Below are 26,008 nucleotides of genomic sequence, written 5' to 3' on the forward strand. Positions count from 1 at the left end.
CAGCCTCTTCAATGGTTAATGGTCATGCAAGGGCATTGCGCTAAGCTTTTGCGTTGGGTCATATCCCTACAGGGATTAGAAATCGACATCTAGCGCAAGCCAGGCTCCCATCATGGAAAGGCTCATGGCCAGAGCCAATTATTTTGCATAGATGACGAATCAGACCCTCAGCAGGTGATGGTTCACATGTAGAGGCTGGGGGGCATGTGAGGAATTCGACCATCCACAAGGTGGGTTTGCGCTCACCTGGGCTTTTTTGAAATGTTTAATTAAATGGAACGATGGTAAACCAGGCTCAGGAAAATGGGTGGGGCTAGTCCACACACATTTTCCTATGCTCACACCACGACAAATGCATAGACCTGTGTACTCTGGGTAGACACAGCCTACAGGTACAGTCCGCCGTGTCATATTTAGTTGGGATATGACAGCCAGGAGTACACCATGTATCTCCAAAAAAGGGGGAGGGCCAAGCCTCCCCCTGCCATGGCCAGCCTGATTAATTAACAAAGGCTACATGGATCCACCCTGCACTTTTTTGGGCCCTGCAGCTGGTGACAGCGATTAGCATTCCAATTAGAGGGTCCTTCAAACAGGCTCACATGGGGCCTGGCCGTAGAGGTTAACAAAGGAGACAGGGAACCCCAAAAACCTTTAATGTGTAACTATGTCAACCTGAGGCCAGCTTCCACCCTCAGTATCTATGACAGTGAGCTGTCATGTCTGGGACTGCGTGTTTACAGTAGTTCACCCCACAGGGGTACCCCATTCATAAGGTATGAGAATGTGGTTTGCAGGAGCAAGAGATGGTGGTCTTGCTGCAGCTTCAAGGGAGACCTGCTGTTTTAATCAGGAATCACAGAGAGAGACTTTAAACAGAGGGACTCTTTGATCCACAGCAGCCAGGAGTATGGGTGGGACTTAGTATCACATGTTTCACCCTTTTACCTTTCCTGTTGCAAAGCACTCTCGTTATGACTTCATGCAGACAGGAGATCGTTGGTGGGGAACTCATGATTGGTTTATTAAGGTGGGCTTAGCCTACACCAATCACTGTGGCCCATTTGGCTTTAAAAGAGGGCTGTGCCCCTCCTTTGGCAGACCATCTGAAGACTTTGCATAGAGTAGTAAGAAAACTCATCATTGGACCCGGTCTGGAGGTACAGTCTGCCTTACAACTTCCGCTAGTGAAGGAAGGCCAGGACCTCTAAAGAGGGAAGCAAGATCGCTCCCCTAAACATCTCCCAGGGATCAGAGGGAGATAAAGACCTCAGAGGACCATCCAGCAGCCCCAGAACCAGTACCTAGCCAGCACCCATTGTGCCCTGCTAGGCTCTGCAACAGGTTTCCTAGGTAGAAAGTTCCAGAAGGTCTCTGACCCAACAACCAAGGAAAAGGCAGCTGCCTGCAACACACTTCTCAGCTTTGAGCCGCCGACATTAAAGGACGACATGAGCCCATTAAAGAATCTGGGAGAATTGCCCAGGGACGTCATTTAGGGGTCACCAGGGGTCACACTTGCGACCCTCTGAGTTCTCCCTTGCTACCCCTGAGGTTTCCGCTGTTGCGCCTGTGGTCTCCCTTGCTACTGCAATAAAAAAAGAAAAATAAATAAATACTTTTTTTGGTACAAATTCAAGCTCCTGGGCTGTGGCCAATGCCATGTGGCTATTTGAGCTATTTGTCTTTCTGGAATTCCATATAATAATTGCTAGACCCATTAAAGGTTTATTTCAGGCACACTTCAGCGGGTGAGTCACAGATTTCGTATGTTCTTAAACCTCAAATTCACAATGCAGACAAAATCCTCCAAAAAGCATTTAAAGTAGAATAAGCATCCATTTCAGACTGTGTATTTTGCTGTATTTTGCTGTGTATTTTTGTATTTTTCGCAAGTTGCAGTCACAGCATGTTTTTTTTCTGCTGATACATATGGTGATGATACATTCTTGTATGAAATTTATATCCCATTACAGTAATATTGTAACCATATTTTTCATAGTGTACTTAGAAACAATGCTATGTGATGCCACTTCCTGGGTAAACGGGCATGTCCCATCACTTACCATGATGTCACTTCGGGGTGGTGTCAAATGACATCACTTCCAGGGATGTCATTAGACGTCAATTGATGTCACTTCCGCTACCCCTGGCATTTTGGTGAAATGACGTCCCTGGATTTGCCTCGATGAGCATCTACTGACGTCTGCCTTAAAGGGCATTTTCAAGCCAGTCAAGTTCCTCAAGCTGCACCCGAATGCAACGCTGACCGCTGTCAAGCCGCAGTTGCTTGAAGACATTTGGGATGTCTCGACCAGTGCTTCAGAACTGACCATCAACACTGATATAACGATTCCTGACCCTGAGCCCCTGTGCACCGAACCTTCTTGCAGCCTGATACCGACAGCGTAACTCCCATTTTGAACTGTGTCCCAGAAGCCTGCAAAGCGCCCTGAAACCGACTCGACCTTGTGGGGCACCAAGAACATCTACAGCACAAGGTATATTGTGGTTCTGTCCCTCAAGTCCTTCCTAGAAGCCCCTAGATACATGTTAAGACCCATTGATACCTTTGTGATGAAGCCAAGTAACCTTAAAATATTGTGGTTATTAACCAAACCGACTACCCTCCTGTTAGTATCCAGAGTCCATCGCTTTTCGTTCTTTGAAGCTGTCTGTCCTCTGCATTCCTTTACAGAGTGTGTTCTATTTCATAGTGTTCCTATAACTGTCTGTTGCAATATAAATAAAGTAGATATTTTTATACAATCTAGACTGGACAATTTCTTTTATCATTGGGCAATAATTGTATTTTTGCTGCGTTGCAACAAACCAACAACGGTCCACAACCTATCGGAGGTAAGTCTGCCGTTCCATCCACGTTACCAAAATTGGACATGGAGGTTTATAATTTGATTGTGTTTTCAATCGGTTCGGATCACTTCTGGAGTACTAGAGGTGTGGGGATGATTGATGGTTTAGAAACCTATATTCACCACTGGACCACTGGTGCCCCGGAAGTTGATTCGTCACAGGAGCTGACAGCGTGGTCTCGCTAAAATAAGCACACAGAAAAGCCCTGTGGCTGAAAGCTGCCCAGTTTTTGTTACTTCTTATACTCAAGGCAGCAGGTGGGGACCCCAAGAGCACAGAGCCCGGGCAACGGCACAGACTGCCCATGTCTCGGGCCACTCTGGTCCTGGTAAAACGTCCCCAACCCAAGGCTGTTAACATATGCAGGGTAATACAGCAATCCTGTGACTGGTCACATTCTGAAGGCACCACACTTCATTGACAGCTGGACAACTACTCAGGGCAAACCAGTGGTCGAAATGGGCCGCAGCGGTTGGGAGCGGTGCCACACTACTTTAAAAAAAAAAGAAAAAAGATGTACCACTCCTATACTTTTATTTTAAAAAGAAACTGTTCCGGAATGGTTTACTTTTAAAATAAAAGAAGTTTAAACTTGCACTTCAGTGCACTGAACATTCGCTTAAACAGCGGTACATTTGTTTGGGGGTATGGATTGTGCGTGGGAGGGGGGGTGGCGATTGGGTTTGTTGGGGGCAGGCCAGCAGGGAACATAGTTCCACTACTTCTTTTCGTACACTTCAACCACTGGCAAAACGACTACCGGGCTGTACACTCAGGGGACCACACAAGGTCTATGGCTGAACGCAGACCATGAATAATACATGGCCGTCATCACGGGAAAAGCACTCTTGGCAAAAGAGAGTGAAGGCACAATTGGGGAAACACGTGTCTATCCAAGACTGGCCATACACGCTTAGGGCAATGAATGACTCCCAAAAATGGAGGGCCACTCAGACCAACAAGTGTTTTCAGGACATGCACTCAGGCTACCATATAGCACCAACAGCTGGATGCTAACCCAGGGCAAGGCCACACCCCGAAGGCAACACAAGGCATTTGCCAGATCATGCATTCTCAATGAAATACATGACTTCAATTGCTGGTTGGGCACACGAGCAAACCATGTCGCAAGAGTCATACAGACCATCCATAGCAGGACACACACTTCCCATAGGTCATGAATTCAATGGATGGACAACGACTGAGGGCCGCAGTTACTTAGGAATTATGGCTGATTGCACACTACGGGCAACATTCATGACTTCCTGTGCTGACAGAGGAGGGCACCCTCGAGTGGCTACCAGTGCTCGCATCTCAAAACACAAGGCCACACTCCCTCTGGTCTTAACTGGGTAGTTGGCTCATTCTGTTTTCTCGAAGAGTACCATTTCCTCCAGGAATGGCCGTACCCCTACCTGCCCAGAAAAACGATGGCGCTACTACCTCTGAGCAGCAGCTGCCTGGTTTAATCTTTCCCAATTGGCACAGGAAAGAATGCTTTCAGGGGACGTCACCTGACCATAAATCCCAGGGGTAGAGGAAGTGGCATCACGTATTCGATGACATCTCAGGAAAAGACAGTATATGACCATTGACTCCAATGACTTCACATGAAGTGATGCAATATGACCTTTGCCCCAGTGACATCATATGGCATCACAAACGTTTTTTAAAAAATAGACCAGGTACACAACTAATAAAATTATGGGACAAAAAGATATGTTCGTTTTCGACCTTATATTAACTTCAGTGCTGGCTTGATTTCTTATGGGTGTAGTCGTGACATGCTGAGGGTACACACAGCTGAACCCTCATATGCTAGGAGCACTGCTTTCCTATGCCCAGACAGCCTACTATCTGTGCAAGCCTCACCTGCCATGTACAGTCATAACATGGTAACTACAGCCTTGTTGGCCAAGGTTCTACCATAATATGTTGAGTGCAGCCTCCTCTCTTCTCTGCAAGGTTCCATGTGCAGTTACCCTTGAATTTTTCAATGTTGAAGCAGCAGGAGAAGTTGTGGAACACCCACATTTCCCAATAACCACCTAACCTGCCTCCATCCATAAAAGAACACTATCCCCTTTAGCGAACTTACTATCTTATGTGTTGCCGGTGAATTTCTTGGCGATACCTATTCTGCTCTGAAAAACGTGGGTGGTGAATACAATCTCTGGGCCTCTCTGCAAGCCCCGAGATGTTAGTGCTGTCCTTGGGGGGGGCAGATGGGGCTAACAGATGAGCTTGGCTTCATGCTACCTGTGTCACGTCCCAAAATACATGCCACGGCCCTCCCTAGCAATCCCCTTGTGAGGTTGGAAGGAGCGGTCAGTGTGTGGGTATTTAGACAAAGGCTTAGGTAGGACTAGGTTGGGTTGTCCACCACATATGTCTGGATTAGTACAACGCAAAGAGATAAAACATCTGCTACAAAAGACTCCTTGCTGTCAGTATGGTGGCCTCCGACAGGTTTGAGGTGGGGTGCGTCATTAGCTAAACAATATTTACACGCCATAAAGGCCCTCACATCTTAGAATAAATGTGTAGGTGTCTTGTATTGTCAAGGGGGACCCCCCCAAAGCCAATGTGAAGGCTTGGGAGGTCTTCAAACACTGACTGTGCACTAAAATAACTTAAATCTGCTTTGGTAAGCATACGCCGTAAACGTGATTACGTAACTAAGCTGAGCAATAGAATGTTGTAGCCAGAGGAAAAAGACTGAGTCAAATTGCTTAGAAAGGACTCATGCCAACTGTAGGGCTCCGGTTGTTTCCGAAGGCACTCCTGGTGGTGTCTTCTTAGTTCAGAGACCGCAGCAGTATCAGCTATTCCTGAGTCTTCCCCGCTGAGTTCCGGAGTACTGTGGCCAGTGCGTGCTGTCACCTGCTCCTGTTGAGCAGTATTACGCTTGTGTATTTAGTTGCTCTGCAGGAAATTCCACACCCTGGAGACTAAGTGCCTGGATTCATTTGTTTGTGTTTTTTTCGCCACACATTTTTTGGGTGGCATAGTAGGCGATGGACTTTTCAAGGTCTATACTTAAGGCGTTCTACTTTTGGGACACAACACAAGATGATCACAAATGTTTAAATGAAGAACACATTTTGCCCCATCGCCAAATATTAGATCCTCCAAAAGGTCACACCCCCAGCTCCATCAGGTGGTGGGTAGAAGCCTTTATCACTAGGGAGTACCCTCTGTGCTCACAGTCAGTGCCAACAGAGGCCAGTGGTTCTCATGAACTGACATGCCCTGGAAGAGAGGGGGCACTGTTTTCAGCAGCCCCCTCACTGAACTCATTTGAGATGGGATGGCAGGCAGGCTCTTGGGGCAGGATCGTAAAGATGAGGGGTGTGACCTCTCATGCCCTGTGGAGGGTACGTCAAGTATCACATAGAGGATTCCGGCATAATCCCAGATTCCCTAAACTGGGAATGGCCTGTATTGAGAATTGGTTCTCAAAGGGGTGCTGGTCCCAAATCAAAACCACTATCAAACTACATACTCCCAAAGTCTAGTCTTAAATAGAGCAAAAGAGCAAGCCTGGAGGAGTCGCTCTGCAAGCATTTCAATTGGTCGATCAGAGGACCTCTTGGGACACAGAAGTAGGAGGAAACATTGGGGTGGCCTAAAGAAACAGTCTTGGGCATTGAAGTAATCTAGTTACCCTTTCTCATCATACCCTCAGCATACCTATTGACATACCCTTCATAATGGCCCTGGGGTGTCTACCTACCTCTTGGCTTCCCTGAAATCTGGTAGGGTATGGAGTTCTTCCACCGGTGTGGAATGCAGTCTCTTTTCAACTAAACTAAAATCATCAGACAGTTACAGGCTAGAGACAGGATTTCAGGCCTCCCCAGAAATGTTTTCTCATGCGAGTCAAAGAACCGGTCAACGCAGCAGCACACCAAACTGAAAGGATAATGGGCCTCTTTGCTATGCAGCCTTTGTTAGCCGGTGGGGCAATAAGGGGCATTCAGCGGGATGCAGCTCAGTCGAGTGAGTACGGTGGTGCTCAGGGACCCAAATTCAGGAGGCTGGCTAGGAACAATCTGCAATAAAGTAGGTTCTGCACTCAGGGTAAGTACTTCTTAAGTCTTTAATGCCTCCAATTAAAAAATGACATATAGGAGAGCAGACACCGGCTTCCCAGCCAGCGGGCACTCACCAACCGACTCCTCTAGAACACTCACACACATTATAGAATGCATTTCCATAGGCGCGCGTGTTCACTCCATAGAAATGACTGACTACAATCATAGATTATAACACAATTGAAGTCCTTTCAAGTTTTGGGAGAGTTTAGATCCCTTACATATTTCTAAAAGCTTCAATGAACTAGCTAACATGTTTCAAGCGCGGCCCATGATCAGGTGTTGAGTTTTGTGTTGTGTGCCCTTAGAGGTCTCCACTAAAGTCAGTGCCAGGGCTGCTGTGCCCATACCATTTTTGGAAGGCAGGCACGGAAAGCCAGGCGGGCTCATTCTTCGTCGGTCTGTACGTGCCCTTCCATTGTGCACATTAACACTGCAATCAGATTTAGGTAAGGATGTACATCGCTGGAAACCCTGCCTGCTTCAGGGAGGGTCACTAGCTCGCTGCCAGGGCTACTTATTTTCTTGTAGCCCTCCTTATGACATTATTTCCTTTCTACCGTGCAGGAAGGAGGAGGTGTGGTCTAGCGGCCAAGTTGCTGACCTTCAAACCTGGCATTGGGGTTCTAATACTGAGTTTGGCACTGAATAGTGTATTGCTTTCTTTCTGAAGTTTCAGATATTATTGATAAATTCTAAATCTATTAATGAGAAATGATTGAACAGTCTGCTAAATTGCACTCTCCCACTTGCCTGTTTCTCGCCTCCCACTCCCCATCACATTCGGGTTTCTGTAATTTGGCCTCAGCTGGACGCCCACATCACATGGTTCTGTGTTCAGTAATTTATATCTGTGATCCTCCTGATGCGAGATATGTTCATTATAAAGCACTCCACTGCTCCTTCCTGCCAGGTCTGTGCTATATCAAAATACCCGCAGCACCAAAGATAAAAAAGCAAAGCTGACTTTGCTGTGCTGTCAGATAGGGTGAGTACAAGATAATTTTTGGTGGTTTAATATCAAGTCCTATTGCCTGAAACTGTGGTTAGATTTCCATCAGTTCAAACTATTTGTCATCACACCCTTGCTCACAGTGCTTAGAGAGACAAGGCTACACCTCACTGATGAGGCCCGACTAGGTCCAAACGCGTGTCTGGGGTTGCTGTTGGTACTCTTGTTCAGAGGAGAATTGCCTAGTATTTCGGTGCTGGACTGGCCGAGTGGGTGGGACAAAGATTGATATGCACATGGATATGGACACAAGGATCCCACCCTCTTTTGTAACTTTGTAAAGCATGGGCTTTCACCCTATGTAACACAGGGTAATCCAGACATGGACCCCTTGCTCACAGTGTTTTAGAGAGGCTCAACTTCACCTCACTGATGAGGCCCAACTAGGCCGAAACACGTGTCTGGGGTTGCTGTTGGTACTCTTGTTCAGAGGAGAATTGCCTAGCATTTCGGTGCTGGACTGGCCGAGTGGGTGTGACAAACACTGATATGCAAATGGATATTTCTCCTCTGTGAAAGGTCCAGTGAGCTAAAGCATGGTTGCAGACCCTCCCGAGTGGGCACCTTCCCAAAGAACAGGTTATTTCTCGGTATTGGGGCTTGCAGACCTCTTTTTGTGCACCCTTAGAGGAACCTTCCACAAAGAGACTAGGAGGGAAGAAGTTGTTTGCCATCATGGCAGCCCGCGGGGTCCGAACTGCAACTTTACTTCTGAATTTCGAGGCTCCTGTCCATAGTCACATCCACACACTGAGCCATCTGGATGCCAGTACGCTACATGGGGGTCTTGCCCCTCGCAGAGTGAAAATAGTCTTGATCTTGAAAGAAGTTCTGTGCAAACAAAACTGCATTTTTCCTAGGCTTTCCGATCCACTCTTGCTAATTGTATGTCATTTAAATGTAGATTGTGGATTAATGTCCATTGCACTTTTCATAGTTCTGAACCTCAGTCCCTGTAAACACGGAATCAATGCTTCTCTGTCCCCTCGCAAGGGGCAGCAGGTTTGAGGAGCTATTCGCCAGCACGTGTGAATATTTGCAACTACAAATGACTTCCCAAGAACCTGTCATTAATTCCCCCTTGTGACGTTTTCCACTGCAAAAGTGACTCCTCTTGGCTGTCGCTAAACCCTTGGTAATATCTCTTTAATTGGCTTGATGTACAGTGGTCTCTATTCAGGCTGGCAATGTCTTCTGTCCACTGTCTCTGCTGTGCCAGACATTGTTCTTCCACCTCGCCCCTAATGTCAGTCCCGCCATGCAGGTGCATTGTCATGATTCAATAGCATGTCCATCTTCTATTTCACTGCCTCTATGTAGGAAATGCAGCCAGGCCTGTATCCTGCTCCCGGACAGTTGGCAATGGTTTTGACTAACTGAAGGAGGCTTCTAACAATCTCAGAATATTGAAGAGAACCACAATTCCCCTCCCACCAATCCCTTTCCGGATATTGCACATGCAGAGTCAGGTAATATTGATGACGTGTTCTAGTATTATTGGAACACCCCCTATGCCTACTAAAGTCTATGGGATGGCACAAAATAGAAGCGCCAACTTGAAATTCACTTTGAATCATTTAAGCAATAATCACCCGTTGCACGGGCTGGAATGGGTGGTAATGGCCCAGGGCCTGAGCCACTGGGCCTTTACTGATGGTCCCTGATGCCGTTACCACACATTCCAGACTGTGGAAGGGTTATTATTGCTATTACCACCCTGGGTTGCCAGTCCAGTACCCGAGGGGCTGGTAGCCATGTCTTTTGTATGAATGAACGGGACACCTCACAGCATCCCGTTCATTCATAAAACAAACTGATCCAAGATGGCCACCATGGAGCTGGAAGACGGGCCCCTATTTCATTTCCATGGCAGCCAGCAGGAAGACGGAGCAGCGGTAGCAGTGGCAGAGGTGGCAGTGGGGGGCACCGCCACTGCTGCTGAAGGCATCAGGTAAGTGGGAGGGTTGAGAAATTGAAGGGGAAGGGAATGTAGGGTGGGGGAAGATGGTTGGGTGGGGGAAGCAGCCGCCATGTTGCTCGGAACGTGGGCTTGGATCGTGGTATTCAGCATTTTATCTGAGCATACTGATTGGTTGCTCCACCCGCCCCGGGTGCTAATAAAATATCAGAATCAGTGTTCTGGACATTACTCTCTGAGTGGGACAGAATATCTACCCAACCATATGCCACAAAAACTACTGATACAAACTGTAAATGTTCCTGCAAACTGATATCAGCATGCTCTTCCGTGTGGCTGAACTTGGTTGAACCAGTTGTACGCATGAAGGTCATGTGGGGAGAAAGCTGGTCACAGCACTTTGAGCGGATGATTTTCATGCATGAGCGCCAATCAGACTGATGGGAACAGAGATGCTCTTTGGTGCAGCTAGTAGGCGCGCCTTTCAGTGCTGAGTTACACCAACAGGATGCAAATAGTAGGGTCTCACACACAGTTGGAATTGGCCTATTCTCACTCTGGGCTATAAATATGATTGAGGCACAGGGCCTCCAGGTCTGCACTCGTCCATAAGGTGGAGAAGTATCACTGATCTAAAACACAAACAATAGATTTCAATTAGCATCTTTCTATTGAATACATTTTTCTAACTTTGATCAGGACCTGGGCTCGAATTGGCAATCTTTTTCTTTCTTTGGGTTCATTCACCAAAGCCAGAGTCTTTCCAAACGGTTATTTATTTCTCTGCAAGTTTAGTGCCATACCTCCTCTTCCCACCATTTGCCAATCTTTCACCCACTGCTTTACTTCATCTTCTATCAGCATCTGGCTTACTTAGTCTTCGTCCTGGAGTTGGCAACATTGGGGCCCAGGCGTTTCATCTTCTTTGTCAGTCTCACACATATAACAATTTACAGACTTGGAAGCTGTGTCTCCAATTGAAGACTTGATTCAGGTTTCTCAGTCTTTACCGGGCAATGGATACTGGGCTCCATAACTCCAAGTACAGGTTGACTTGATTCCTACTTTCCCTGTGTCTCTGTGGCTTACTACCTCTCAATCTTTCAGTGGTCATCCGTTTTTTCACTTTTCTTGGATCCAAGGATTTCTCATCTCAGCTTTTGACCACCTCTGATGGTTTCTTTACCCCTTAGGGCCAAGGTTTAATTTGTTCTCAGATTAAAATACTCCCAGGGTTTCCTCACTGATTTGTTTCAGGGATATATTGTTGCTCGGCTTTCAGGGTTTCCCACTTTTCATGTATAAATGCTCTGAGGGTTCCCCCGCCTCAAGATTTCAACACTTCTCAGTTTCAAAGGTTCAGACCCCCTGGTTTTCAGTTCACTTGCTCTGAGGTTCAAGGTGTCCTTACCTCCCAGTTTCATGGTTTCTTATGTCCCAAATCTAAACCTTCTAAGGGATTTTCCACCCCTCAGGTTCAAGGTTTTCTTAACTCTCAGGTTCAAGTTTTCACGCCTCTCACATCTAAATACAGTCATGGTTTCTTCCACCTTTGGGTTCAAGGTTTTATTTGATCTCAGATTAAAATACCCCTATGGGGTCCTCACTAATTTGTTTCAAAGCTTTATTGCCCCTCTGGTTTCAGGTTTTCCCACTTTCCATGCATAAATGCTGTTTTATCCTTTAGGTCCACAATTAAACCCAGTGGTCTGGTTGTTGTCGCCCCTGCCACGTTACTCAGGTAGAGACAAGTATAAAAGGCTTGGCGGCAATTTGGGAATTCTGGTAATACTTGTTATTCCTGCACACTGGCACACAGATATGAAACCAGGTGGCGCGCAAACACCACCACAGCACCAGACCTTTGGGAATGCACCATGCTGGTCTCTTGGACTATGCTGATTGGCCATAATATACTACATTCCATAGAATGGACTATTGCTATGTGTACTTATATAAAGAAGCTCGCACAGCGAATTCTTTCCCTTACTGACTGGACTCTCACACTGGCCGATTGCTGCCCCAGGCAGAAATAAGTATGTAGTATGTTGCCCGTTTCTACACTTCTTCTAGACCTATGTTTCATACAGTGCTACAAGATATATGTAAAATGATTCCAGAGTTACAACAATGCAAACCCCATTTGAAGACACCTAGCGTACCATTATATGTTGGAGTGCTCAGAGGTCAAGAAGGCTTAGTTCCTTGATCTTCAGTGAGCCAATGCCCATTAGGCTGATCAGGAGAGTACTCAACATTCACCTATCTAGATCAATACAACATTGATTAATTCACGTGTGTATTGTTTGGATTTAGAGTAAGTTGTCCTCACATAATTTGTAAATAATGTTAATATCATATTTATCATTATATACATAAAACAAGGGGGTTCTGAGAGTCCCTCTACCGGCACAAACAGGGCCCAGTGACCTGTTCTTGGGTGGATGGCTCCCAGCAGAGTCTCAACCAAGTCTTTAGCTCACTGTCCCTTTCACAGAGGAGAAATATCCCTACATATCAGTCTTTGACCTAATCAGGGACAGTCCAGCACCGAAATGCTAGGCAATTCGCATCTGAACAAGAGTACCAACAGAAACCCCAGACACGTGTTTCAGCCTAGTCGGGCCTCATCAGTGAAGTGGGGCTGTGCCTCTCTAAGAACAGTGAACAAAGGGTCCACATCTGTATTCCCCTGGTAACTTAGGGTGAAACCCAAAGTTACTTAATATGCAAAACAAGGGGGGTTCTGGGAGTCCCTTTACCAGCACGAATACTGCCCATTGACCTGTTCTTGGGTACTATATAAGTACTCATATTAGTCTGATTAATCTACTTTATATCAGATCTACAAAACGCTTGTTATCCCAGGGATCATTATCTTCAGCTCTCTGTAGTTTTGTTCTTTCTCTGGTCTATTTTAATTGGCTACTTTTTGTAGACTGCCCCTCCTTGCAGTTGTGTTGCAATTTATTGACCAGGCCCTTTAACTCAACATTGGGACAAGGTTTTTGAAACAAGAAAAACATACTTTCCATAAAACCTTTCTGCCCCTTGTAAAACACAAGTCAAGTTGTCATTGCTTTTCTTCAAGAGATACATTTGTGAGAATCTCAAAGCATCCACATTGAAGAGAGATCGGGTTGTCCAGTAAAGACTTTTTAGCAGTAGGGAAAGTGGACTAAGAAAATCAAGCTGATCACTGATATGACAGTAGGAGGCCCCTCGGGTCAATGAGTTATAACGAAATTTGAAATCAGAAGAACTATAAATACTGAATCTGTTATTTACTTGCCCGTCTCAAATTCCACTTCCATAGTTTCAGGAATTGAAGAGCATGCCACCCCAGAAGCACAAGCCATCAAGTTGGTCACTGGGGCAAGTTTTAAAAATGTGGATGGATGGCAGAGAGATTGCCAGTTACTGCCAGGGGACGCTGCATAAATGAAGACATAACCACGATCCTGCTCCTGGGCCGCGCGATTCCCCCCTCTGACATTCCCTTGGCTCATTGTCTGGGTTCATCTTCAATATCCATCAAGAAACCTCCAAAACGGGGCGTGATCTTTCATAGAGAGCTCCCCTTTGGTGCTCCAGTGAATATTGTGGTTAAAAAACAATTCTTCCACCTTCACCATCTCAATCGGATTGTCCCCTTCCTTCAGCGTACACATAAAATTGGAGCAGTCCTCGGTGTGGTCATCTGCCGCTTTGGCAACCGTAACGGCATTTACATTGGGCTACCTGAAAAAAACACCATACAGACTAAAAGAATCAGAAATCATGCTCTCTGCCTCATCTTTTCAATATTTCACTGACAATATATCAGCACAAAAAAGACATACACTGACTCCTGATAAACGCAAGCATTCACTTGAAGCCCTTCTGGCTAGCAGACAAATTCCTCCATGGGTGCACACCTGGCACAATCACCATGAATTCACATTTCTACCAACCATCCAAATCCCTGAGGTCAGTTAATATGAAGATTGTTCACATCCACCCAAACAGCTACACAAGATTTGGAGGTCGAACCCTAAATGTCTAGGGCTCCATCCAATGGAACACCCTCCTGTCACAACTGCAAGCTGAGGCAAACTTTGTGAAATTTCTGGGTGTCCGGTCAAAGGGTCGATTACAAAGGGTCGAATGGTCAAAGGATCGACACCAAAGGACCGAAAACAAAAGGATCAAATCTTTTTTTTAAATGACATGTTTTTGGGGGGTTTTTGTTTATGGAAAAAAAGTGGTTTTTACCACAAAAATCAGGGGTTGTGGGGGTGGGGGCCATAAAGAAAAAAATGTTTTAAAAAAAAAATGTCGATCCTTTTGTTTTCGGTCCTTTGGTGTCGACCCTTTGACCATTCGATCCTTTGGTTGTTGATCCTTTGACCTACAACCGAAATTCTGCAAATATATAAAGACTCTTTTGTTTCATAAGTCATTGGCATTAAGGTGAGCTATCCTCCCGAGACATGTGGTACCCTCTGCTGAATGAAGAATAATGTGCAGGTTGAATCCATTCCTGTTAAATGGTGTAGACTTTGCAAAAGACATTAATACAAAGCCTAAGATTGCTGATTCTAGAAACCAAGGTTAAAATGGCAAGTGTACTATTTGAGACTTTGATAGCTTGTGTTTGGGGATTATTTAATTTAAAAAAAAAAGATGCCAAAAGTAAAGAAACAGTAAACAAAGAGGCACAAGACAGAATGCATAAAATATTAGATAAATATAAACAACGGAAATAGGTGAAATTTGCTCCTCATAAAATACATGTTAACTACTGAAAGGTAGGAGAAAAGTCTAAAAAGTTCTTGCCATACAGACTAAAAAAACAAGCGACTATAATAGTAATCCACTCAATCAACAGCGACATTGTAATATGACAATGAGTAATAAGGAAATAAATACAACTTGACATATATTATACGGAACATGTATGACAAAAACACCAAATTACTTAGCTAAAACACCTGGAGGGATTAACAATTTTTGGATAAGAGGAAACAAGGTCCCTAATGGACAGCCTCGTTACTTTGATAGGACACATATCTATTGATTCTTTTTGGTGTGGTAACCCCTACTATTTAAGGTCTTAAAGCGGTCCTGGGCCAGATAACCTGAATGCACACAGCTCTGCCATGGATGATTGTGGCTGTATAGTTGTGCATCCTTAAGAGCGACCCTATCAAGCCAGCCAGGCTTATGTTCAAAGTGCCCCATGCCACCAGGTCCCCCAAACACACAGCTATCACTTTGGGAAAAGGTGGCCTTTGACTACAAAGGCAATCTACCCAACTGGTTGTAGGCAGCTTCAGCAGGCTGCTCTCAGGAGTACACTTTGACCTTTCACCCTGTTCTGCAGCTACTGCAAAGTAGTTACAGGAGCTGTCAGGAGACAGCCCCAGCACAGTTACATGGGTGCACTATGCTTTTACTGGCATGGAGCATTAAGGGTTGAGATCTGATTAGCAGGCCTCCCTAACCAGAAACAGAACTACCCTCATCGTTTTACAAAATAAAAATTAGAAAGCTCAGGCTATACTGCCTTCACAGATGGCCAGTCGGTCACATGGTATATCACAAAAATGTAATCTTTCATACATGTATTTCCCTGTGTGTTATAATGAGTGCTAACAATGATGACGAGAACTAGCAACATACATTGCTGGTGCTGTATTTTTTGCCACTTTAGGCAATGTGATATTTGTTTGTCTCTCAGCCATCATGATGTGGTAACGTTTGCAACCTGCACTGCCAAGTGCATCCTTAAGCAGAAAACTCGCATTGCCTTGCTGTCTGCAGACATATTCCCTGGAAATCACCAGTGAGCAGTGCTCCACATAGAATTTGAAAGGGGGAGTATTTTACTCCCTATTTTTTAAAGTTGGGAGTAAAATGACTTTTTATGGAGCAAAAATGTAATTCGAATTCCCAATGAGAGTATTTTATAAGGGGGAAAATATATTTTAACTGGAAAATTGCATTTTTATTTGGTAATAATTATTTATTTGCACCTAGTTATTCATGCACATCAAAAGCTACAGCTTTACTTCTTCTGAACAGGCAGTTATAACAGTAGTGCCTTCCTGTGGTACTACGTGCATTACTGGTCCAAACATATCCATGAAGCTGTGTGGGTGAAAGCAGGGGCACAAGGGGCCTCATTACAAGTCTGCCGGTAACCCTGCTGGTGCTACCGGCGGGTTGCCATCAGACTTGCAATATTTACCAGCGCCTGGCTTGCCGTTAACACCGGGGTATTACAACCCCGCCGTTCTGGGAAGTCAGGCACCGGTAAAGTGAAAATCCCTATTCCCATTTGGGAATGGGGACCACAGAAGCACCGGCACCGTTAATAACGGTGCCGGTGCTTCCGTGAAACTCTGCGGGCTGGTGCCATTCCACCCGCCAGCTCTGACCCTGGCAGGCGGGACTGCACCCACCCGCAGAGTTGGCCTGTGCCAGTCCGGTAACACCGGTGTCGGTAGACTTACCGGCACCGTTGTTACCGACCGTCATAGTCGGAATGAGGCCCAAGGTGTGATTCCTATTTTTTTTGGGAGTGTTTTTACTCCCTATTTTTATTTTTTGGGAGTATGTGCCTATTTTTAGGGAGTAAAAGTGGCCGATACACCCCTTGTCTGTAGGGCCTGCTGTGAGCCTTTAGGGCCATTTGAGGAAACTGTCCTGTGGGGCTATTCACTGACATATCCTGGCAAGTACTGCTTCCCCTTTCCACTACGCTGATGTCGGAACTGTTGGGACTGAGGGCTAGCTAGGCTTTTGGCTGTAGCTCCTGAGATTCTATCTGGGGCTATAACCAAAAGACCAGGGGCTATAGCCCCCTGAGAGCCCCCCCCACCCCCCTTAGCAACACCTCTGTGCTTTGCCGGCTATTTCTTTCACACACATGCTCATATCTATCATCTTTTTTTTTAAATAACCTGTGAGCCCTTTACTTTCACAGCTGTCAGGGAAAGACACAGTACACGCCCAGCCTGGACCCCCATGGAGCACCATAAGCTCCCGCTGGGTGCACCTAAGGTTACATCCCTCCACGCAGCCAATTATACACAGATTAATTGACAGAAATAATGAACTCCTCGCGTGAGTATTTCCCGAACGCGCTATCTCCCTGCAAATGGCTGCCACGCTCCGCTGCTTCTACGGCCTATGGTCAGTAAATAAAAGGTCTCGTTACCAAAAAATCATGAATACATGAGCGACCATCGGGGCTTTAGGAGGGCTAAGAAACTGAGTTGGGCTCTGATGAGTTGCGAAGCTTTTTTTATGATGCGCGGCCGAAGAAGCGTTCGGTGTGGCCTAAGAATTGCAAGAAGGTAAGAAACCATTACAAGATGTGTGGCCTGCCCCACTAACGGAGAGGCCTAAAAGACGTTGCTGTGCTTTCACATGCGGCATGAAAGGGAGCAAAGGCTACTTTAAAAGTTGTGCTAAAAAATAGACAAAAACATTCAATATTAGAAAAATCAAATCAAATCTGAATGGTTAATGCAGTCTCCAATTCCTCTTTTGAAATGTGTGAGTCTGATGGAAAAGAATTTGATTAAATCAGTTTAATAAATATAACATATCCTCTATATCATATTGTCCCTTCAGGGTATCACAAATAATCTATTCCAACTCGAAATGTCTTAAACTGATAATGTGATGATTCTAAACATGGGTGATAGTGACATCTGTTGAGGAAGAGCTGTAATGTCAGTCATCATACTTTCATTGACTTTTAGCATGAGGAAATCAGTTTGGGGAGCACTTAAAGCCTTCCCAGCCATAATAGGATAATACATACCAACATCATATTTTCTTCTGCCCAAATCAAGAAATGAAACACCATATTCCCGATCTGCATGACATTGCGGCACGGAGCACTTATACTGTGTGTAAAGCACGGCTTTGCCAGACACCTGCACAAATGCTCTGTTTACTTCGGTTAGTCTCACAAATGACAGCCACAGCAAATTGAGAGACACACTGGCAATCTGCTTCCCCAGCATGCAAGGGGTCTCCCTCCATCTGAGTTACAATGAAGCATGCCGGCAGCTCACGCAAAGTGACTTGTCCTGGTCGGTAGAACCTCAGCTTGGGTGTGCTCATTTGTGTTGTGAGGTATCCCAGGAAATGGATCCCTACGTGCACTTACATTTTATTTCTAAATAGAATTCTAGGGGTCAATGTGCTTTGCCAGGAGTTTTCTCAAGGCTCCAGGGCAGAGGTTGAGCACTACTCCCCAGATAGCCAACAGGGATCGAGCAATATAGCTCGAGCAATATAGACCAAGATCTCAGGAGGGGAGAGGGGCAGGGCAGAGGTTGAGCACTACTCCCCATATAGCCAACAGGGCTCGAGCAATATAGATCATGATCTCAGGAGGGGAGAGGGGCAGGGCAGAGGTTGAGCACTACTCCCCAGATAGCCAACAGGGCTCGAGCAATATAGACCAAGATCTCAGGAGGGGAGAGGGGCAGAGGTTGAGCACTACTCCCCAGATAGCCAACAGGGCTCGAGCAATATAGACCAAGATCTCAGGAGGGGAGAGGGGCAGGGCAGAGGTTGAGCACTACCCCTCAGAGAGCCAAACAGGGCTCGAGCAATACAGATCAAGATCTCAGGAGGGAGAGACCAAGATCTCAGGAGGGAGAGGGACTATTTGTCTGTCACGGAAGAGGAAGGTTTCACATACTCCAGAGCTCGCCGACTTGTAATGCACATGGAGAATGTCATGGCCATGCACTGAAAACCACAAGTCCCAAGGTGGAAGCATTCTAAAGTGTCTAACCTTTAGGGTCAACTTCAGGGTCACTGCGGACCTAGGGGCTTCCATACCAAAACAATTTCCATAAGTAATTCACAAACAAAGTCTGCATACAATTCTGTATCTAACTGCAAACGGGCTGTTGCTTGACCTTCTGAATGTAAGCCAACTCTGGGCTGTCCTGAGAGCGAGATGATCTTTTATTTTGTATTCACATTTTTATTTGTTTTCAAAATGCAATACAATCAATGCACCACAATATATACAAATACAAACAAATACATCAAGTATAAACAGTGTCAGGCGGCTAATCGCAACCCATATCGCCGATCATTTCCACAAACCTCCCCCATATTCCATCATACAGGTTCATTGTCTTCCTTTTACCTAAAATGACCTTCTGCGTCAGAGACATTTTGCGGAAGTCCTCCATCCAGGCAGGTATGCAAGGAGCAGTGACACTTTTCAGTCCCTCAGAATGATGTTCTTTGCCGACAGTGAAGCTCTAAAGAACCAGCACCTCTGTGGGTGGCTCTATTCTTCCAAGAGGGTGTCACCCCCCAAGATCACAGTTTGGAAGTCAAAATCAATGTCTGTTATTAAGACTCTATTCATTGTTCCAGTCAACTCCAGCCAATACATTCTCACTTTTGAACCTTCCCAGATGATGCAAGATGATCTTGATGATGAGCTGCCTTAACAGGGGAATATATGACAATATATGAAGCTGTGGATGTCTGCTATTGTGTGGCTATAGGTGTGTCTGTTCCGTATGGTCCAGTCCTTTACATTCATTCTGAAAAGAAGTGGTCCCAAAGTCCAGATTTTGGAATTAAACCGAGTTTGGGCCAAACACAGAAGAACAATGGGGATGGAACCTTGAGAGAGAGGTTCTTCAGCCCCATGTCAGTTCCATGGAGTGAGGGATGTTCAGGGTTCCATGTGAAAGGTCCCATAATCTCTGGTGGCATCATGCTTCATCATGAGCAGAGTCTTTTGGTTTTGGTTCCAACAGGAAGTCCGCCGTAATATACTGTCAGACTTCGAAGCATCTGCTGGCCCACTGGAGCGATGGCCACAACGCTGGGGCATGATGCAGACCTCCTAGCATGTTGGAGGCAGGGCTTCCAAGGTGGCAGAACTAGTGCAGAAATTACCAGCTCACAGTCAAGAAGATCAGGTAAAGAGGTACACTGTTGGAGGGTGGCGTTTACAGAGGTAATGGGGGGGGCATATGTCCAAATGTCCTTGCACGCATGTCTCGGATCTTGGGGTAAAGCTAAAGGTCTCTAGCACTGTCAGCTAGACAGTGGCAAGGTATGCATAATGTTTATATGGCTCAAACTTATCTAGAAAGCAGAGAGTGCTGTAGAATAAAAGGGGAAACTACAAAGAGAGAAGGACAGGGTGAGAATCAGAAGGAGAATGTGACAGAAGCAATATGAGGGGTTCAAAGAACAATCAGGTGTTCCTTGAAAGGCGGGGTGTTCAGTTCCTTTCTGAAGTGGAGGAGAGATGGGGCCAATCTGACGAGTATCAATAAATTATTCCACAGGCCGGGTGCATAGCAGTAGTAGGACTGTTTTCTGGTTCTTTCCTTTTTGCATATTTTAGATTTTAGCCTGGGGATGGTGTGGCTTCTGGTAAAGTGCAGGGCTCCAGAGATTGTGAGTTATTCACCTGTGTAGGAAAGGAACTTTGGGCCTCATTATGAATACAGCAGTGTGGGAAAAAACAGTGGTAATGCAGTGGTAACTCCATTACGGCTGCATTACCACACCATCATATTACAACTTTGGCATTAAGGTGGAGGATTTTCCTCCAGAAAAATGCTTGAGGTAAATCTTTCAACTTACTCCCAAAAAATGGAAAAATCAGTGGAATTACTCTCAGCGAAAGTTCAGCCAGTGGTAATTGTGCCAAAATTTCCATGCAGTCCTGCGGAGTCCAAAAAATAGGGACCGCCTACCGCCACTTGTAATCCCACTGTGAATCAGCAGGACCAAGTGGGGCAATGGTAATTCCATTTGGTGGTATTTCGCCAGATTTACCACTGAAATACCACCAAACCTGTAACGAGGACCTTTGTTTGTCATATCCTTATATTTAATGCTGGCTGTTTTGTAGGTGTGGCATGCACTTTCAAGGGTACCCAGTGTTGCTCTCTGAGGGTTAGGGTGAGATGGTGGTATTTCTTCTGTCCGGTGATGAGGCGTGCTTTGGCATGCTAGACATTTTGTGTGTTGAGCCAGCTTTGAGGTCTGGACAAGCAAGGAGAGTATTGTCTCTGACCAAGCGGGAAAGGACCGTGATTGTACCGTTTGCTATTTTTGATACTGATATTGATATTTTTGCTTTGTAAAAACGCCTTGTCTCTGACAGGAATAAAAATGCTACATTTTTCAGATGCAAAAGAGCTGGTAGCAGTCTGTCTGGGTTTTCATTGGCAAGGTCTTAGTCAAGGAATCCCTTTGCGCTGGATGTGAGTCGAGGACAGGAGCTGTCTTGTTCATTTGCATCAGCCAGTTCTAGATTTGAGTGTGCTGGTAGGACCACTGGGGCGTATACATGCTGTCTCTGTGGGGTTTAGTTTCGGGTAGGTGGCTGACTGCCGCCCTGCAACATGGGGTTAGGCAACATGTATGTTTTTGCAAGCACTTATGTAACAAAGTAAGCCGCCCTGCAACATGGGGTTATGCAACATGTATGTTTTTGCAAGCACTTATGTAACTAAGTAAGCCGCGCTGCAACATGGGGTCAGGCAACATGCATGTTTTTGCAAGCACTTATGTAACTAAGTAAGCCGCGCAGCAACATGGGGTCAGGCAACATGTATGTTTTTGCAAGCACTTATGTAACTAAGTAAGCCGCGCTGCAACATGGGGTCAGGCAACATGTATGTTTTTGCAAGCACTTATGTAACTAAGTAAGCCGCGCTGCAACATGGGGTCAGGCAACATGTATGTTTTTGCAAGCACTTATGTAACTTAGTAAGCCGCGCTGCAACATGGGGTCAGGCAACATGTATGTTTTTGCAAGCACTTATGTAACTTAGTAAGCCTTCTGTAACAGCGCCACGATTCCCAAGGGCTGTTGTGCGCTTTATAAATGCAAATAAATAAATAAATAAATAAATAAATAAATCTATGCTTGAATGAGTGTGTGAGATTCCATATGCCCTCTGTGTTCTACAAGGATTATTGTATCTTGGGGTATTTATTTGCATGCTGATAGGACTCGGCTGGGAAGCATAGGCCTCATAAGACTGACCTTCCTTCGGAGTGCTTCTGTTTAATAACAACTGCTGAATTTAGAGGTCACTACAATGTATACATGAAGGCTGAATATATAAAAGTGGGCCGCCTGACCTCGCAAGCCTAGGCTTACAAGTCACTGGAGTGACTGGCCTTGAGTACTAAAACAAGCATTCCTCGTGTAGGGTTGAACCACCCCAGCAGTGCCTCGGGTGCCTTATATCGCAAGGGTCCACTTTTGTGATTGGAACTATACTGGGGCACTGTTCCAAACTTCCTCTTCCACACAATCAGTTACTGGAGCGTGTCCTCTATTTAAAAGGGGAATGGGGGTTACGGTTTGAGTCCAACATACCAATGGCATGGTTCTAGCCATTGAAATGTTTTGGTGTCTGCTCACTAAGTGGTGCTCACCCGATTCAATCTTGAAGACTTTTCCAGAGTGCACAGGCACAGGCTGTGGAGTCACCCAGACTTCTTAAAATAGTCTTAATGGGCAGATCTAGTTTTGGTTCCCACATACCCAGGAAATGCCACGTGGGGATACACAGCACTATGTTTCTTTTCATTCATTGCATAATACTTCTAATGTCCATCTACAGGAACTTTCTACTGGATTTTAGGAGGGGAACTGGTTTGTGCACTCTGGTGTAGAGTGCTGGCGGAAAAAGATACAATGGCCACAAACCAGGAGGACTTTGTTCACAGCGAGCCAGGCAAGGTTACTCGCCTGGGTAAAATGTGGGTACACAGTGTACTTCCCACCTTCTTGAACTCGAGGTCCCTGGGGGGAGGTGAAAGAGCACACATTAACGAATTGCATCAATGCCTAGCTCTATGGTTTCTATCCTAAAATTTTATTAGGGGAAAATTGGCCCCAACATTTTGGACGGTTTGGAGGTCCAAGCATTGTGGGCTTTAGATTTCCTGCCCTATTTGGAGGTACTGATCTGGAGGAGAGGCTTAAGGTTCCCGAACTCTGAACCAATAGCTGATATCAGGTACGAACTTGGCATTTGCTGTAAGTCCTGACCTCCTTAGAAAAATAGGATTATCGACCCTAGAGCTTGCAGCGAATCCAGGAAAGCTAAACGGTTGCTACATGAATATGACTGGATAGAAACCATAGAAGGAATGCACAAATATGAATCATTGCGTCATCTGTGCTTTGAGTATATGTGAGTGGGAGTCTTAGCACCATATCTTGTAATCTATCCTGATAGGAAGATTAGGGGTCTTTTCTTAAGATTCAGATGGAATTTTCTTCTAACCAAAGACGTTTCAGTTAGATATGGTATATTTCAATTAGAATCCGCTAATTGTAGATTTTGTAGCAAACGACCCAAAGTGAGACTCTAAGCAATCTAATGATTTTGTGTAAAGCATTACAAGTTAAACGAATGATACCACTTAGAACGTTTCAAAATATGTTTAAATTGGGTGATTGGGAAACAGTGTGGGTTAACTGCTTGGTGGGACGCACAACCTCAGATGTATTGGCTCTGGCCATTTTTTTTACTCTTTTCAGTGGAATCTATCTAATTACAGTGAACCCTTCTTATGGAGCTGCTTATTTTTTATATAACTCAATCGCTATTTTATAGGAGTTTTGATGTTAATATTGATGTTGATATTGATATTGTTTAAATCGAGTCTTAGGGAAATATTGTTTTATGGATTTGTTGAATTTGGGTGAGCTTGTATTACACCTATCATCGCTTCAATTATTTTATTTTTTATTTTTTTCTTCTCTTTTTATGGCAACAAATGTTAGCAGTTTGGGGTGAATTGATGCTTGTTGTTTTCGGAATCCAGTATACCATATGGAATGTTTTGTATTGTAGAGATATATTGATGACGTTCAGAAACGATCAAGTGTGATTTTTTTATGCACCTTGTGTTTGTATGCTTAGTGTGTTTTATGAAGTGTAGAATTAAATTGTCTAACCAGGTGACATTAAATAAAAAATAAAAAATGTCATGCTTTGTTTCCCAAAGTCATAAAAACAGGTATAAGAGGTGGGATTTCTATTTTTTTTTAAGCAACGATGACGCAACAGAGCTGCAGCTTAGGACTGTCAGCCGTAAACTGTTTATGCAGTACATGCTTGCATCTTATCTTTACATCAACTTAAAAATTATCAAATATTATGATTGCTTTAATGAAATCACCATTCTTCACTCTTCTACCCAAATTAATATTAATTTGTTTTTTTGTATTGAAATGAAGATCTTCATGTTTTTTTTAATGCAAGATGTTACATTTTCTTTTATAGTCAGACATGTATGCTCAAATATACAATTACTTTTTCTAAATTGTATCATATTTATTTCTAACACAATAGGTTATCTCCTACAAACATTTCCAAGCTGGCAGGGTCTACAAACCAATTAATTTCACGAGACCTCCAGGTGCACCCTAGTAAATTCCACATCCTGCCAGATCCCTAAGGCACCCCAGCTGTCTTCCAGAGCTGCAAGCATTACTAGGGCTTAGACAAGGACTCACCAGATGGTCGTCCAGTTGAGGTTGCAAATGTGCTATGAAGGAATACAGCTGGAAGAACCTTCATAGCTTAAAAGCGGTCACCATGCAGTGAGCATTGCTGCATAGATGTCTAGGACTTCCAGAGGAGAGGTCAGATTTCTCGGAAGAACCACTGTGTGGCTAGCTTGAGTCAAGGTGCCACAAAAGGTGACTATTGCCTGCAAACATGTGTTGCCACCCTTGCCAGAGCAAGCAACTATACATAGCACCTTGCAAAGATGACAGCTGCCCCAGGGCAGTTTGTGTCTGGCACTATGGCTTACACCCAAGGAGCAAGACGTATGTGGAGAATGGTGTCTGCAATTGCCACATGGACCAAAATCTACAAGAGACAAACAGCAAAGCCCTGAGAGGATTTCTGAATAAGACAGCAAGACCATGTTTTAAAGGTGAAACCTAGACTCCAGTCTGTGGAGCCTGAACATGACGGTGCCTGTGTTATTGGAGGAACTTCTAGGAAGTTAGACCGAGCTTCAGAGCCTTGGATCCCAGGTGCATGTGACCGGACAACGCGGCCCTCAGGTGTCTAGTGGTTCACGTGCCGAAGTGAATTGACAAATTCTCAACTGGTGGCACCAGCTTGATCAATCTGCCCTGGAACTCATTTCGGTCACCCAAACTCCCACGGTTAAACCCAGTCGCTGATTTGTTTGGACTTTATAGTTTTACCGACTCAATCATGAGTGGTCCATACATATCCCATCCCTGTCCATCACAGCATCACCAAGTCTCCCACTTTTCTACAGTGAGTAGTCATGAATCATAAGGCGTATATTTGAACACATAGAGCCACATGCATCCTCCATGGATGGACAACACGTCTTTCAGACAACACATGACACCATTGGTTGACATGCTCTCTGGACAACACAAGACTATCATGCCAAGGAGGTGCACTCCGCGCAACACGCAGCTTTTGGAACTGGACAGGCACTCAGGACAACATTCAACTTTTGGAGGTGCTTGTGCACTCAAGGCACTATCTGGCTTGTATGGGTAGACAAGCTCTTTGGGGCAAAGCATGGCAGCTATAGCAGGACGTGACCTCAGGAGGCAAATGATAGACACCGCTCGACGGGCTCTCTGGGAACACATAATTTCCAGGTTGGGACAGAATCTGAGGGCAGCACAAAGCCCTCATAGTAGATGCAGGCATGGGTTGATATGCAACTACTGTTCCTCCATCGGCTTACATTGCCACTAGAGCTGAAGGATGGCTTCCTGTTCTAGGGTAGGGACTACACCATGAGCAAGAATATTCGGTACTGCTTTCAATGGAAAAGAATGATGGCCATGGAAAAAGCTTTAGAAATAGGAGTAACAAGGGCCTGATACATGTCATGATATGTCATATATATATACTGCACCTCTCGCCACCTAGTGACCTTGCAGCGCTTGGCCTTGTCCGTGCAAGGCGTACTGTTATATGAATATGTGAAATTAAGATCTAAGTCTCCACAGTAAATAAATACTGATAATAAAATGGTTGTTTTGCAAATTAATGGAGACAGCCGGGACATGAATTA

The 26,008-nt window shown here is 45.0% G+C and overlaps 1 protein-coding gene and 1 long non-coding RNA gene across 4 annotated transcripts in view; one reads left to right on the forward strand and one right to left on the reverse strand.

Annotated features, from left to right (window-relative positions):
• SYT7 (synaptotagmin 7) overlaps window positions 1-26,008 on the reverse strand; it is a 1,118,786-nt gene that overhangs the window by 236,986 nt on the left and 855,792 nt on the right. The window lies entirely within an intron of this gene.
• The window catches only part of LOC138503833 (uncharacterized), a 125,598-nt gene that overhangs the window by 41,590 nt on the left and 58,000 nt on the right, over window positions 1-26,008 (forward strand). The window lies entirely within an intron of this gene.

The sequence above is a fragment of the Ambystoma mexicanum genome, chromosome 11, assembly GCF_040938575.1.
Source record: "Ambystoma mexicanum isolate Mex_15411 chromosome 11, UKY_AmexF1_1, whole genome shotgun sequence".
NCBI classification, from domain to species: domain Eukaryota; kingdom Metazoa; phylum Chordata; class Amphibia; order Caudata; family Ambystomatidae; genus Ambystoma; species Ambystoma mexicanum.